The 17,605-nt window shown below is 37.1% G+C and overlaps 1 pseudogene; it reads right to left on the reverse strand.

Moving 5' to 3' along the window:
* Nucleotides 1-612: 612 nt before the first annotated feature.
* On the reverse strand, nt 613-15,817 carry LOC147004824 (X-linked lymphocyte-regulated protein PM1-like; annotated as a pseudogene).
* Between the last annotated feature and the right edge of the window lie 1,788 nt (nt 15,818-17,605).

Below are 17,605 nucleotides of genomic sequence, written 5' to 3' on the forward strand. Positions count from 1 at the left end.
AACCTGGACCTCCCAGGATCTCTCAGACACTGAGCCACCAACCAGGCTGCATACAGCAGCTGATTTGAAGCCCCCAACACATATACAGCAGAGGACTCCCGGGTTGGACACAGTTAGAGAAGGTGCATCTAACCCTCAAGAGACTTGAGGCCACAGGGAGTAGGGAGGTCTGGTGGGGTGGTGGTAGGATGGTGGGGACATCCTTTTGGAGATGGGGAGTGGGGGCATGGGGGGCATGGCAGAAGGAGTTATGGCATGTGGAACAGTCAGAGGGCAGACAAGGAGGGGGATAAAGTCTGGACTTTAAAAAAAGATTAAAGAATAAATTTTAAACAATTCACTACATTATTGTGTGAAAGTTCGGTACAAAGTAATATTTGCCACTCACTTATTCATTTACATTTTGTTTGGAAGTTAATATAAAGAGGCTCTTACACTTAAACAAGAAAATGGTTAAAGATGTTTAAAAATAAAGGAGTTCTATTTTGACTCTAGAGGTATACCTCCTAGTTGACTTTATAATCACATCAGTGGGGTTTAACTTCCTTCTTAGAATCATCAGAATAACAAGGATTAAAGAGTCTTTCAAACTCAGTTTCATAGGGGAAAAAAAGTTAGCAAATTTTTTTATTTGGTTACAAATGTACCAGCAAGTAAAAAATATGTATGCTTCATTAGTCTGAAGATGGGAAAGTAGATGAGTACTTCAGAGTATGCTTCATAATGTCTCTTTTAAACACAGACATTTATTTTCTCAGTTCACCATCTACATCAAAAAGCATATCGTCGTTGTTGTTCTCCAAGTTCATCAAACCGTAAAACAGAAAAGCACTTCTTACTAAACAAACTCCCAAGCATACAAATAGGAAAGATTCTGTGCAAATGATGTATAGACGTGCTATATATAGTTAAGCCAGATAATTATACTGTTAATAAACTATGAGGTACATCTGAGGTCAAATTCCCAGTTTATCATTTCATGTCTTCAATAATTCCTACAAAGTCATTAGGATTTTACAGATAATATCAGTCACTTCAGTCAGAAATAATTCAAAATAGCAAGTAGTTAAACTTTTTGATTCCTAAAACATATTTAGTTTCCTAAGGACATTTTATGGACTATGCGCATTCCTCCATGCACACCTCCATGGACTTCTCATGCATGTCTTTAATTGCTTCCAGGGTCTGGCTCTGACTACATTTGGACAGTTTTAATGCTTGTTGTTCTTTTTGATAATTGCTCTACAAATGTAAAAGGAAAACATTACTATAACAATTCTGTTCATTTTGTTGTTACTGCCATGCAGCATGAATGCTAGGCTAAGATTCAACCACTAAATATATCTCGAACACTAAAATGTTTACGTGAGCAAAAATAATTCAATATGAAACTTAAAAGGAATAGTTTTCTACGTGATTTAACATTTTAACAACTATGACTAAATATACTTATATTTTTAAGTAACATGAAATACAACTATACTACCAATTGTGGGTTAATAAAACTTTTTTTTTTTTTTATGAGAAAGTGTTTGCCATGCTGCAGAGACTGGCCTTAGCCTCTCAAGTACTTAGGTTTATAGGCATGCACCATGAAAACATGAACTTGGTAAAATCCTAGCCCTGGAAGCTTAACTCTAGCTAGTGTTAATGCTTTTATCATACAATGGCCTCCTTTTACTAAATAGCAGAAGCAATCCCAAGAGTTGGTTCACTACCTCATCTCTGTATGTACCCCCAACCTAAGGAGTATGTGCCACTTCTTCTACTTTCTCTTCCTTTCTTAAGGATGCCTTACACTATTCTTTTCTAAGTCCAACATCTTCACTTGTCTCAACTATTGTCAAGAGTTTCAGCAATTGTAACTGTTATTTTAAATTTATGACTTAGCTGGCTGTCAATGTAATGCCTATAAAACTAACTTTTATAAAGTTTGAGTTACAATGATCACAAGATCATGAATAGTCTTGATCACTTAAAGACATCCTACCTCAAAATAAAGTGTAAAGAGATGTCTGGGGAAAAAGTTTAGTGGTAGATTGGTTTTCTCTAGGTTTCAATCTCAAGTAACACATGGAAGTAGTAATATACATTTCTCTTTGTATTCTTTATGTTGGCACACAACCATGGTAATTTGCATTTTATAAAAAATTAAGACAAGCTCTTTACACCTTTTCTCCTTGGGACACTACATTCCTATTTTGTCCTTTATTTATTGTGATCAGTTTAACCTCACATGTCCACTCAAATCATCCTGATTAAGTACAATGACCTCCACTTTGAGTATTTTCCATTTAAAAATCATACACATGCATACATATGGAGACAAAGGATTAATATTGGTTGTCTTCTTTGGTTGCACCCTACTGTTTGGGAGACAGGATCTGACTGAACCTAGAGCTCATCCATTAGGCTACACCTGGTGGCTAGGAAGCTCTGGGAATCTTCTTATCTCTGAACTAAATCTGAGTTTGGTGGTTCTAAAATGCTCACCACCACACTAACTTTTATTGTTGTGGTGGTTTGTTTTTAGTTTTGCTAGTTTGTTGTTGGTGGTTGTGTAGGTGGTGGTAGTGGTGGTGGTCTGTGCATGCATGCCTACTCAGGGAATATAAGCTCAGGTCTCCATGCCTACACTGAGGAAGATTACCAAATAAACCATTTTCCAGCCCTGCAAATCTATCTTATTGGGCCCATTAGCAACATATGACACAGTTAGTGAACTTTTCTTCCTTAAAAGTTTTCCTTCACTTATGGTAGTATTCTTTCTACCAATTGTTCTCTTCCCTTGCTGGTTCCCTCTCAACCCCCCCTTGCCCCATGCAGAATTACAAATATTTAAGTTCTCTGGGGGTCTGTCTTTAGATTCCTCATTTACACTGATGATCACTCCCCCTTGAAATTTCATCCAGTGTTCAAGGTATAAAAATTGCCTTCAATTGGAGTATTTTTTTTTTATCTTCAGTCCCTATCTCTTTCTTGAACTGACATATAATGGCAGCTTCCTCAATGCCTTCCCAGGCAGGAATGGATCTCCTGTTCCTTTCAAATTTAATGCTTCTGAAACTATTAAACAATCAAATAAAAATGTAGTTAATATGGTCATCATCTCAGGTCTTACTTGGAAACCATGTGATGACTACAGTCATTGGTACAGTAATGGAGAGATGATCTAAGATAGTTTGGTGATATTCTTCCACAGGAATATTCTGCTAGGGTCGTTGAGACAGCCTGATGGAAACAGGTTGTTTCCATCCACTGTTGTTACTAAATCTGTACTAAGTTATGATGGTAAGAACTGATATACCAGTTTGAATTGGCTTTCTAATATTAACAACAGAGTCCAGATGACACCAGTAACTAAGCTTTCACTCTCCTATCAACTGTACCTGAGGCTGACATACTGTGCTCACTTTTGTAAAAAGTGGTAATCCTCTTTTCATCTTTCAGCAAATGTCTGCCTCTTGAAAATTTATGATCTTGACTACCATAAAATACCTAGTGGTTTTCATTGATATAGTAGTATGTGATCATACTTCTCTGGTTTACAATTCAGTAGGACTAGAACACAACCAAGGATAGATAGATAATGAAACTTAATTTAGGTTCATGTGCCCAACACAAGGCTAGTTTCTCCATTCCTACCTGATACTTAGTTATACTAGGTTAATTATAAAGTTAGTTATGATACTAACCATTGATTTTTCTTGTTCTTCATTGAATTTCTGTATATCCATATCAAACTTCTGAAATGTAGTTATATCCTGCTCACACAATTTGTTGTTGATCACCTCGCTGTAAAGCAAAGTAATGAAAGCAGTCACATTTCATACCAATATGAAAAAAGAACACTCAAAACAAATTAAATAGACCATTTCATACTATAAAAAGAAAAACAGCAGTACAAAATTATCTAATGGGAAATCATTACAGATTTTTCCCTAACAGATTATCAGAGAAGTCTTCTTTTATGTTTTAGCTTTTCAAAATTAAAGAGGTTTTAATACATATACATCTTAATTTAGGAAATTAATTGTATTTCAAAGTATTTTTTCATTAATTTCTACCAAATATAAGGTCTAATTTATTTTCCTATATTTATTCAGTTAAGACTTAGTGCAAAACATAAGTCAATTAAAATATATAAATTGTCTGCATATGTAATTGATCCTTTTCCATATTGTTATAATAAACCATAAATTACATTTCTAAGATTTTGTGCAAGACTTCTGTGTTTCCACAATGAAATTAAATCAAATTTTAAAATCTAATTAACAGGTACTTAAAGTAGAAAATAAAAATTTTCACAGATTTCTGAGAATTAGATTTAGTTTCCTTGAAGGCATGAAGTTATAGGGTTAAATGCTTAGACAAAATCAAAGCCACACATTTTTTACTAAAATCTCAGATATGGCTTTTTTTTTTTTAAACTCAGCCATATATAATTTTTTAAATGATACAAATGTGACCCTACCAAACTAAAACCTCTACCTCTCCCATTTGTTCATTTGCCAAAGTCATTCTAATTTCTGGTTGCTTTCTTTGAAAGAATCTTTGATATAAGTTTCCATGTGTTTTCTCTTTATGTGGCTCCAGGTCCAAGGTATCTCAAATAATCATCTGATATCTATGGGCAACAGGCACATATGTGGTGCACATATATACCTATAAGCAAAACACTAATATACAAATATGTCTGAAAAATAAGTATTAAGAGCATTATTTCCTAAGCCATGTAAGATGTTTTGGGCCTATGATCCTAGTCTAGGAAGCTTAAGCAGGAGATTTCCAGTGTATAGGACAACATAGATTACATAGCAAAATTCAGGCCAGCCTGAACTACATAGTGAGACCATATCTCAAAGAAAAATTATTGTCTTCTAAGAAAGCTAATGTAACATTCAATTACATATAATTTAAAACAGATTCTTTTGGATCTGAGTATCATTCTCTCACTGGTTAGTAAAGCTGTCTTTTACTTTCAGTTACATAATTCATTTTATGAAAAAACAAAACAAAACAAAACAAAAAAACAGTGAGGGGATTGGAGAGATGATTCAGCAGTTAAGAGCACTGGTTCCCTTCCAGAGATCTGAGATTGGATTCCCAGCACCTCCAAGATGGCTCACAACCTATAACTCCAGTTCCAGGGGAATCAATGCCTTCATCTGGCCTCCTCAGGTACCAGACATACAAGCTGTGTGCAAGCAAAACAAACATACCCATAAAATAAAATTTTAAAAAATGTAATAAGGGTTACATTAAAGAATTCAGTTTTGCACTGTGTCAAATAAAGAAAGAAGCACAGAGGAGTCCTAGAAAAGAAAATGACTTAATATAAAATTAATACTAGGTCAATGAAAAACTGTTGAATGTACAGAATTTTGTATACATATCACTTAGGTTTGAATACGTGGAACTATAAAAAAGTTTACATCTTTTTTTTCCTCTAAAATCCCTTCAAAGCAGTTATGAAGATACCTCAATAGTTAAGAGGGTTTACTGTGAAAGGAGGAGGTTCGCAAATTTGAATCTAGTACCCATCTAGAAAACCAACCATGGATGGTTGCTTCTACAATGGCAGCACTGTGGTAGGCAAAGTGAGAATTGCTAGGACTTGCTGGCTGCTTGTCTAACTGGATGTTCCGTGACAGAGCCTGACTTAAGGGAATAAGGTGGAAAGTAATAGAGCAAAACCTAACATCCTCCTCTGCCCTCCACATTTGTATATATGCACCACACACACAAACATACAAAAAAATAAAAATTAAGTTTAATTAATGTCACACCTCTGCAAAAAGCACCATTTTCACTCTGTACCACAGGAAAAAGTAAGTCCATGATGCTAAATCAAAAATATTTGCAAGAGTCTGTGTCATGAGTAGACCTTGGGTGCTGACTCTGCAACTATTCCCACAATACCCAGAGGAAGCTCAACTCCCAGGTGCTCTAACACACCCAGGATCACAGCAATGGCATCAACATCAGGAGTAACTTGAGTCCCTAAGGATCCAGGGACACAGGAACTCCTGCCTTGCCAGTGGCATGGATTCCTTCTGGTCTGAAACTGCACCTGGATCAGACCTGGGGTACTGGCTCTGCACCCACTCTTAAAACACCCAGAGGAAGCATGACTCCCAGGTATTCTGAAATGCCCAAGATCACAGGATTACAGAGGAAGCTCGACTCCCAGGATATCAGAGACACCCAGGAACACTGGAGTTCTGACAGAAGATCACAGCTGAGGGCATGACATCTTTTCCAACACCCTGTGTATGTGGGACCCCCACAAGAACCAGGGAAACAAAATCATCCTCACAGCCAGAGGCACAGGTTCCTTGCAGCATGCAACTGTGTCTAGAGAAAACATAGGGCTCTGGCACCCCACCAAATCTTGCAACACCAAGAAAAAGCTTAACTCCCAGGAGCTCTGACACAGCAGGATCTCACTAGATTGTTCACGCCAGGATTTCAGGATCCAAGAGGCAGCATGACTTCCAGGAGTTCAGACACACCCAGAATATCAGCATCGCAGGATCCCAGGATCCCAGATAGCTGGACTCCAATGAGTTCTGACACAACCAGGATTACAGGAGGGACAGGCTCCAGTCAGAGACAGCAAGGGAAGGTAGCACCAAAGAAAATGAGATAGCAAGAGTTAAGTGCAAGAATATAAATAATAGAAACCAAAACTAGTGGGCATCATCAGAACAGGTGAAGGAATTGAACAAAAACCATCTAGGATCTAAAACTGGAAATAGAGAACAAAGACATATGAACCTGGAGAAAGAAAACCTAGGAGACATAGATGCAAGCATCTCCAACAGAATACAAGAGATAGAATAGAGAATCGCAGGTACAGAAGATACCATAGATACACTGACAGAACAGTCAAAAAATGCAAAATGCAAAAATCTCCTAACCCAAAACATCCAGGAAATCCAGGACACAATGAGATGACAAAACCTAAGAAAAATAGGTATAGAGGAGAGAAAAGATTACAAGTCAAAGGGCCAGCAAATATCTTCATCAAAGTCATAAATGAAAACTTTCCCAATCTAAGGAAAGAGATGCACATGAACATACAAGAAGCCTACAGAAATCCAAATAAACTGGACCAGAAAAGAAATTCCCGCTGACACATAATAATCAGAACAACAAATGCACTAAATAAAGATAGTATATTAAAAGCAGTAAGGAAAAAAGGTCAAATAACATGAAAAGGCACACCTATTAGAAATACACCAGACTTCTCACCAGAGAATATAAAACCAGAAGATTCTGGACAGATGTTACACAGACCCTGAGAGAACACAATTGCCAGCCCAGTTTACTATACCCAGCAAAACTCAAAATTACCTTAGATGGAGAAACCAAAATATTCCACGATAAAACCAAATTCACACAATATCTTTCCACGAATCCAAACCTTCAAAAGGTAGATGAAAAACTACAACACAAGGAGGGAAACACTACACCATAAAAAATCAAGAAAGAAATCTTCTTTCAACAAACCTCAAAGAAGGTAGCAACATAAACATAATTCCACCTCAAACAACAAAAGTAACAGGAAACAACCAACAGTCACTAGTCTTTAATATTTCTTAATAGCAATGGATTCAATTCCCCAATAAAAAGACATAGAGTAATAGACTGGATACATAAACAGAACCCAGGATTTTGCTGCATACAGGAAACTCACCTTAGTGACAAAGACAGACATTACCTCAGAGGAAAAGCCTGGAAAATTTTTTCCAAGCAAATATTCCCAGGAAACAAGCTAGAATAGCCATTCTACTATGGAATAAAATCAACTTATAACCAAAATAATTTTTTGTTGTTCTTTTTTGTTTTTGTTTTTTAAAGATAAGGACTGTCACAATACTTGTCAAAGGATGAATCAACAAAGATGAACTCACAATTCTGAACATCTATGCTCCAAATGCAAGGAAACCCAAATTCATAAAAGAAACTCTACTAAAGCTCAAAGCACATATTGTACCCTATAATAATAGTGGGAAAATTCAACACCCCACTCTCAACAACGGACAGATCCTGGAAACAGAAACAAAACAGAGACACTGTGAAACTAACAGAAGTTTTGAAACAAATGGATTTAACAGAGGTCTATATCTATAGATATCATAGAACATTTTATCATAAAACAAAAGAATGTCCCTTCTTCTCAACACCTCATGATGCCTTCTCCATTACTGACCATATAATGTGTCACAAAACAGGCTTCAAAAGATATAAAATTATTTAAATAATCCCATGAATCCTATCAAGTCATCACTGACTAAGGCTGATCTTCAATAATAATATAAATAATACATGCATGGTGGCATATGCCTTTAATCCCAGCACTTGGGATGCAGAGGCAGGCATATTTCTGGTTGGAAGGCCAGCCTGGTCTACAAAATGAGTTCCATGACAGCCATGGATAAACAGAAAAACCCTGTCTTAACCCCCATAATAATAATAATAATAATAATAATAATAATAATAATAATAATAATAAAATAGAAAACCCATATACACGTGGAAGTTGAAAAACAGTCTACTCAATGATAAATTGGTCATGGAAGAAATAAAGAAAGAAATTAAAGACTATTTTGAGTTTAATGAAAATGAAACTACAACATATCCAAACTTATGGGACACAATGAAAGTATTCCTAAGAGAAAAACTAATAGCTCTGAGTGCCTCCAAAAAAGAAACTGGAGAGAGCATACACTAGCATCCTGACAGCACCATTAAAAGCTCTAGATCAAACGGAAGCAAATTCACCCAAGAGGAGTAGAAGGCAGGATAAAATCAAACTCCAGACTGAAATCAAACAAGTGGAAACAAAAAGAACTATACAAAGAATCAACCAAACCAGGAGTTAGTTCTTTGAGAAAATCAACAAGATAGATAAACCCTTATCCAGACTAAAGAGAGGGCACAGAGTCAGTATCCAAATTAACAAAACCAGAAATGAAAAGGGAGACATAACAACAGAAACTTAGGAGATAAAAAAAAAAAAAAAAAAAAAAAAGATCCTACTATAAAAGCCTATACTCAACAAAACTGGAATATTTGGATGAAATGGACAATTATCTAGACAGATATCAGGTACCAATTTAAATCAGGATCAGATAGACCCTGCAAACACTCCCATAACCCCTAAAGAAATAGAAGCAATCATTAATAGTCTCCCAACCCCCTCACCAAAAATAAAAGCCCAGGATCTGATGGGTTTAGTACAGAATTCTATCAGACCTTCAAAGAGACCTAATACCAACACTCTTCAAACTATTACGCAAAATTAAAAAGAGAGGGAACACTATTCAATTTGTTCTATGAAGCCACAATTACACTTATACCCAAAACATACAAAGACCCAAATGAAGAAAGGAAACTTGAGACCAGTTTCACTTATGAATATTGATGCAAAAATACTCAATAAAATTTTGGTAAACCCAATCCAAGAACATGTTACAATGATCATCCTTCATGGTCAAGTGGTCTTCATCCCATGGATACAGAGATGGTTCAATATATGGAAATCCACAATGTAAACAATGGCAAGGAAAAAATCCACAGTATTATCTCATTAGATGCTGAGAAATCATTTGCAAAAATTCAACAACCCTTCATGATAAAATTCTTGGAAAGATCAAGAATTCATGGCTCATACCTAAACATAGTAAAAGCAATATACAGCAAACCAGTATCCAACATCAAAATAAATGGAGAGAAACTTGATGCAATCCCACTAATATCAGACAAGACAAGACTAGATAAGGCTTCCCACTCTCTCCCTACCTATTCACAGTAGTATATAATATAGTAGTATTCTATAGCACTAGATGTTCTATCCATAGCAACTAGACAACAAAAAGAGGTCAAATGGATAAAAATAGGAAAGGCAGAATTCAAAATATCACTATTTGCAGATGACATGATTGTATATGTAAGTGACCCCATAAATTCCATCAGAGAACTCCTAAACCTGATAAACAAATTCAGCAAAGTGGCTGGATATTAAATTAACTCAAACAAATCAGTAGCTTTCCTCTACTCAAAGGATAAACAGGCTGAAAAAGAAATTATGGAAACAACACCCTTCACAAGGTCACAAATTATCATACCTTGGTTTGACTCAAACCAAGCAAGTGAAAGATCTGTATGACAAGAACTTCAAGTCTGAAGAAAGAAATTGAAAATCTCAAAAGATGGAAAGATCTCCCATGCTCATAGATTGGCACACTTAATTTAGTAAAAATGGCCATCTTGCCAAAAGCAATCTACAGATTCAATGCAATCTCTATCAAAATTCAAACTCAATTCTTCATAGAGATAGAAAGAGCAATTTGAAAAATCATTTGGAATAACAGAAATCCAGGATATCAAAAAAACTATTCTCAACAATAAAAGAACTTCAGGGGGAATCATCCCCGACCTCAAGCTGTATTATAGAGAAATAATGATAAAAATGTATGGTAATGGTACAGATACAATGACTTCATGAAATTCACAGGCAAAAGGATGGATCTAAAATATATCATCCTGTGTGAGGTAACCCAATCCCAAAAGAACAAACATGGTATGTACTCACTGATAAGTGGATATTAGCCTAAAAGCTCAGAATACCCAAAATGTAATTCACAGACCACATGAAGCTCAAGAAGAAGGAAGAGGAAAGTGTGGGTGTTTCAGTCCTTCTTAGAATGCAGAACAAAATACTCCTTGGAGGAAATATGGAGACAAAGTACAGAGCAGAGACTGAAGGAATGACCATCTAGAGTCTGCCCATCCTGTGGATCCATTCCATATACAGACACCAAACCCAGTCACTATTGTGGATGCCAACAAGTGCTTGCTGACAGGAGCCTAATATGGCTTTCTCCTGAGAGTCTCTGTCAGAGCTTGGAAAGAACAGAGGCTGATTGTCACAGCCAACCATCAGACTGATCAATGGGTCCCCAGTGGAGGAGTTAGAGGAAGGACTGAAGGATCTGAAGGGGTTTGCAACCTTATAGGAAGAACAACAATATGAACGAACCAGACCCCCCCAGAGCACTCAGAGACTAATCCACCAACAAAAGAGGGGGTCCCATGGCTCCAGTTGCATATATAGCAGAGTATGGCCTTGTCAGACATCAGTGGGAAGAGAAGTCTTTGTTCCTGTGAAGGTTCAATGCCCCAGTGTAGGCAAATGCCAGGATGGGGAGGTGGGAGTGGGTGGGGGGTGAACACCCTCATAGAAGCACAGGGATGGGTTATGGAATAGGGAGTTTCTGGGGTGAAACCAGGAAAGGGCTATTATTAGAAATGTAAAGGAAGATAATAGAGAATAATAAATAAATTAAAATAAAAATATTCACAAAATACTACATAAAAATAGAAATAATTCATTAAGATGTCATATAGTATATTAACTAATATTTCCTAATATGTAAATTATGTTAATACTATATAGTTTTAAACACATTATATATCCAAAAAACGTACCTTCAAATTTTCCCAGAATATTTTGTACTGGAGATCTATGAAGTAATTAAAGCTTTAAAAAGTAAGGATACCTTTTGATGGCTCAGCTTTTGTCCTATAGCAGGAAGATGAGAGTTTGACCCACAGCACTACACCCTCCAAGAAAACCATTCAAATTAAGGATTAATCTTACAGAAATATTGTTTATAATATATATCATATTCTAATTATTAATATAGATTACTTGCTATACAATCAATAAAACTTTTCTGGAAGTACTTACACTAAGAAGGAAATAATAAGTTTGAACATATTACCGTTTAACTCCAACTATTCCTTCAGGATTTGCATTCCCATCATCATGAGTTACTGGATTCTGTACTGGGTTGGTAATAAAACAAGATATTAAAACAATTATGTTATTTTGAAAATTTTAATGAAATGCTTTGTGATCATTCAGGCATAGTGCCAACATTAGGTTTTAAAGCAGATCTATGATTTGTCTAGAAGTTAAACAAAATCAAGTAATGTCTAATTGTCATCTAGAAATATATTTTAAGCTATTTATTTACATGTTGTGATTAAAGACAAGAGATGCAATATGAGATTTTTGATCTTCATTACAGTCCTAAGAAGAATAACTAGAAAAAAGGAAGTGTAACATCAATGCCCAACATAAGATATCTGGTATCTTCCATAAGGTCCAATTCTGAAGCATTCCCATCTTGCTGTTCACCACTTAACAAATTACAGTTTTCCATTGGTGTCTATACAGAACGTGCAAAACGCTGCCATTCCACTGAGAAACTTACGTTTTCAGATTTAAAATAAAAAAATAAATTTTCTCAAGCCATTTGAATCAAAAAAATCACTTAAACTAATAAAATTGAAATATAAAATAACATTAAGGAATGAATTTTACAAAAGCAGCACTTCATAATTGCATGAAGGGTTTAAAGATAAAACCATATTTCTATTACCCTCTGATTTAATACTAAAGACTTTAGTATTTAAACATGGAACAGAATAGTTGGCTTCAAAGATAGCCATTATAAACCTTAACTTTAATATGTACACATTTTTAAAAAAAAGAATTAAGTTGAATAAAGTATCTTGGGCTTCCTTAATCTAAATTATAAAGTTCTGATTGTCTGGACATATATTTTACTGCTACAGCAAGAAGCTCTGTGTTCAATCTTCAGTTAAGAAAAAAAATTAAAAAAAAAATAAAACAGGCATGTATCCTCAGGCCCCAGTACATTTGTAAGGCTGAGAACTTCAGTTTCAAGGCCAGTTCAAGCTGCACACGAGGTTTCAGACACTCCTGAGATAGAGAGTTAGAGCTTACTTCCCTAAACCAAAACAACACACAAATAAACACAGCCTGTCCTGAATTATGTCTGAAGTCCCAGTACTTCTGAGGCTGAGAGGAGCCTCAGGATTTTGAGGCTGTTTGGATCCTATATAGACAAATTTGGGCAATCTGGCCTTTCAACACCAGGTAGAGGAAAATGAAGACTGGTCTTCTGTTTGTTTTTATGAATTTCTGGCGGGAATGGAATGGGAAACAAAATACCCATGGAAGGAGTTACAGAGGCAAAGATTGGAGCTGAGACTGAATGCATCCAGAGACTGCCTCACTCAGGGAAAAATCCCATAATAACCACCAAATCCAGACACGGTTGAAGATGCCAACAAGAGCTTGGGGACAGGAGACTGATATAGCTGTCTCCTGAGAGGATCTGCCAGTGCCTGACAAATACAGAAATGGATGCTCATAGACATCCATCGTACTGAGCACAGGGTCCCCAATGATGGAGCTAGAGAAAGTACCCAAGGAGAATAAGGGGTTTGCAGCCCCATAGGAGGAGGAACAATATGAACTAAGCAGTACCCCCAGAGTTCCCTGGGACTAAAACACCAATCAAATAAATCAGATGTTAGGACTTATGGCTCCAGCTACATATGTAGGAGAGGATGGGCTAGTAGGTCATCAATGGGAGGAGAGACCCTTGGTACAGTAAAGGTCCTATGCCCAGTATTAAGGAATGCCTGGGCCAGGATTTGGGAGTGGGCGTGTTGGAGCCAGGGGGAGAAGGGAGAGGAGAGGGGATTTTCAGAGGGGAAATAGAAAAGGGGATAATATTTGAAATGTAAATAAAGAAAATATATAATAGAAAAAAAGGAATGAAACAATTCATTTGCAGGTTATATGAAATAAATTCATGTTTTGCTAACATATAGGAACAATGTTCAGGTCTTTTCCTGGGGTAAAATCATAGCAAGTTATTGTTTCTCAACATATTGTGACTACAGTGCCAAGAGTAGGTATATGCACGGCTAAAACTCAGGTATAGGAATATATAGATATAGGTAAAATTAGAAATGAAGTATATGAAATCTCTTAGAAAAGACTTGTTCCATTGCAGGTGAGTTGGTAAAAGTCTAAGAAACTGCAGGACACAATCAATACCGAAGACTGGATATACTATACCTTCAGAATGAGCCTCATCCAAAACATTTATGTCATCTTCATCTTCATCATAGTCAAGAAGTAATAAGTAACCGTTCTTTGGTACCACCCACATTTTCTTTGCCATTTTTCTCTTAAGCACTCAGTTGTCTTCTCAGTTACAAAAATAAAAAGGAAAAAAGAATAAAAACATAGCAATCTGAATCCAAAGGTATCATTTAAATAGTTAAAAATGTCAAAAAGTCAAATAATTATCTTAGCTAATTGAAAGATTGTTTCTTTTGTTTTTTAACACTTATATTTTTAATAATTTGTCTTTATCATAGAGTTTTGAATACATATTCAATATAATGACATATATATATATACATATGTATACACACACACACATACACACACACACACATATATATATACATACATATATATATATGTATATATATATATATATATATATGTATGTATATATATATGCTTTCCCTTACAATTTCCTCCATGTATCCCATTTATCATGTCCCTCTCCCTCCCAACTTTGTTTTAAAATCTTCTTTAATTTACGTATTTAAAAACCTTCTTTAGAACCCAAGTTAACAATCTACCATTTCTCAGTTTAAAAAAAGGCAAAAACAGGCCAGCCTTTAATGTGTGAGTCCTCCCTTTCCCACCAAAAATGTTGAGCAAAATGTGTTTGCATTTAAACTTTGAGGCATCTGAATTTTGATCCTATATCCCAAAGATTCTCTTTAAACAAAACATCAGCAATTCCGTTTTTCAGTGTATCTCAGTTTTAAAGTAAATTCACAGTCATATTCAGAAAGATAACGAGCATGGTAACTATATATTCATGTCAAGAAGACCCAATGCTCAGTGTACAACAAACACTTGCCACCACCACCCACACAGAAAATCCTTATATTGGAGAAACGTGGGATTGGGGGAAGCCGAGGATTTCAAACATCTGCAGATTTTTAGTTCAAGGCTTGCCCAAGCCAGGCCAGCCTGAGCTACAAAGGAAGATCCCTTTCTACAGAAATAAAACTGAGTGAAAACGCTGAACTTGGTGGTGCAAGTCTTTAATCCCAATACATGGGCGATTGAGACAGGAGGATCGGTGCTCAGAATCCTTCCCAGATTACTTATTAATCTCTTGCAATGTCTCCTCTTCTTCTTTTCATTCATTCTTCCTCTACCACTCCCTTCTCTGCAATGTCCATACAGTGTATACCAAAGGAACACACCATAGAGAAGACAATGAAGAGGGAGGAATCCTCAGTGTATTTCTAATGGATCCTGGACAGCACACAGGACAAGCACCAAGTTGGACCCTAAGGCTCCTTACAGCACACAGGACAAGCTCCAAGGCTCCTCACTCACAGACCCATGCTCCCTCGACCCCCAATCCTGCAGCCAGCTCGCTGATCCTATCCCCAGGACCCAAGATTGTGTCCTCCAAGGGTTCACAATCCTCCAAGGCCCTGACCTATTCAATCCTCTGCCATGAATATGGTCCTCCACCTTCATTTAACAATCAGAAGCCATAGGAAATGGGGACCAGGAGGCTTTTCCTCACATAGTGACCACCTGGGCCTGATATGCCACACCGTGACACACCTCGATTAACTGTCCAACAACCCTGATCAGAGCAGATTATCACTTACAGGTTATCTCAGAGGTGAACACTTTCCCAACAGCACCATTCCGTGCTCAGCTCTTCAACGGTAAAAAACCGTTGTCAGCAAAGATGCCTGGACAGAGGCTTCTGAGGACCCTTTGTGATGCATGCTGGAGTAAACAGGTCTCACCCAGGGACTGCACTGATTGGCTGAATATATCCTGCGCATAAGTACATGGAGTACCAGGCACCATTGCTTCAAAGGGAGTTTTCAGGAGGTGGGAATGAACTACTACTGGCTTTAAGACACTTTCTAGGTTCATAAGTCCATACAGACTTGAAAAACTTGAACAAACATGAAACATACGAAACAATGCAAATGACACTACTTTATTTCAAATGTAGAGGCTCTTGTATGCAATTTTGGTTTCTATTTATTTATGTGCATAACATTTAATGTGTGTGGACTTTTTCTGAATGTACTTACGCACACCACAAGAGTTTATTCTGTCCTAAGGGATCAGAAGGGAGCATCCAGATCCCCTCTATCCCCTGGTACCCTCCTGTCTCCACCTTCCTAGTACTGACCTTGATTACAAGAATGTGCCTGACCCTTCTGGCCCTCTCTCTCACTTATGCCTCTGTTGCCTATAGAGTCTGGAAGTGTGCACTGATTCTCTGAAACTTTAGCTGTGCATAAATTGTGATCCAAGATATGGGTGTTTTGTGCCCGGTCATCTGCATAGAACAGGTGCTTTTAACAGCTGAGTCATTTTTCCAAGCACTGTTTTGTGCACTTATTTGCACTCCTCTGGCCTCTTCTGGTACCAGGCATGCATCCGGTGTGTTTAAATTTATGGTGACCCAACACCCACCCACACACCCCCACACGCACCCACACACACCCACACACATTCACACACACACACACACGCACACACACACACACACACACACACACACACACTGTACACACACATATGCCCAATGATAATTTTTAATTTTCATATTTCTCTATAACTCCTTTTGTACTATTTCATGCCTTGTCCAACTTTATTGTGAGGTGTATTCCTTTTCTTTCTTTGTTTTTTGATTGTTTTCAATTTTTTACTAGATATTTTCTTCATGAATATTTCAAATGCTATCCCAAAAGTCCCCTATACGCTCCCCCTCCCCGTCCTGCTCCCCTACCCATCCACTCATAATTCTTGGCTCTGGCACTCCCCTGTACTGCAGCATATAAAGTTTGCAAGACCAAGGGGCCTCTCTACCCAGTGATGGCCGACTAGTCCGTCTTCTGCTACATATGAAGCTAGAGACAAAAGCTCTTGGGATAATGGTTAGTTCATATTGTTGTTCCACCTATAGGGTTGCAGACTCCTTCTGTTCCTTGGATACTTTCTCTAGCTCCTCCATTAGGGCCCTGTGTTACATCCAATAAATGACAGTGAGCATCCACTTCTGTATTTGCAAGGCACTGGCATATCTTCCTATGAGACAGCTATATCAGGGTCTGTTCAGCAACATCTTGCTGGCATGTGCAATAGTGTCTACTTTTGGTGGATAATTATGGGATGGAAGCCTAGGTGGGTTAGTCTAAGGATGGTCCATCCTTTTGCCTTACCTCCAAATTTTGACTCTGTAACTCTTTCCATGGGTATTTTGTTCCCTATTCTAAGGATGTATGACGTATCCACGCGTTGATTTTCATTCTTGATTTTCTTGTGTTTTGCAAATTGTATATTGGGTATTGTAAGTTTCTGGGTTAGTATCCACTTATCAGTGAGTGCATTTCAAGTCACTTCTTTTGTGATTTGGTTATCTCACTCAGGATGATATCTTCCAGATACATCTATCTGCCTAAGAATTTTATGAATCCATTGTTTTAATAGCTGAGCAGTACTCCAAAGTATAAATGTACCACATTTTCTATATCCATTCCCCTATTGAGGAACATCTGGGTTCTTTCCAGCTTCTGGCCATTATAAATAAGGCTGCCATGAACATACTACTGCATGTGTCCTTACTACCAGTGTGACCAT

Source organism: Mus caroli, unplaced genomic scaffold (genome assembly GCF_978045245.1).
Source record: "Mus caroli unplaced genomic scaffold, Mus_caroli_1 scaffold_5, whole genome shotgun sequence".
Taxonomy (NCBI): domain Eukaryota; kingdom Metazoa; phylum Chordata; class Mammalia; order Rodentia; family Muridae; genus Mus; species Mus caroli.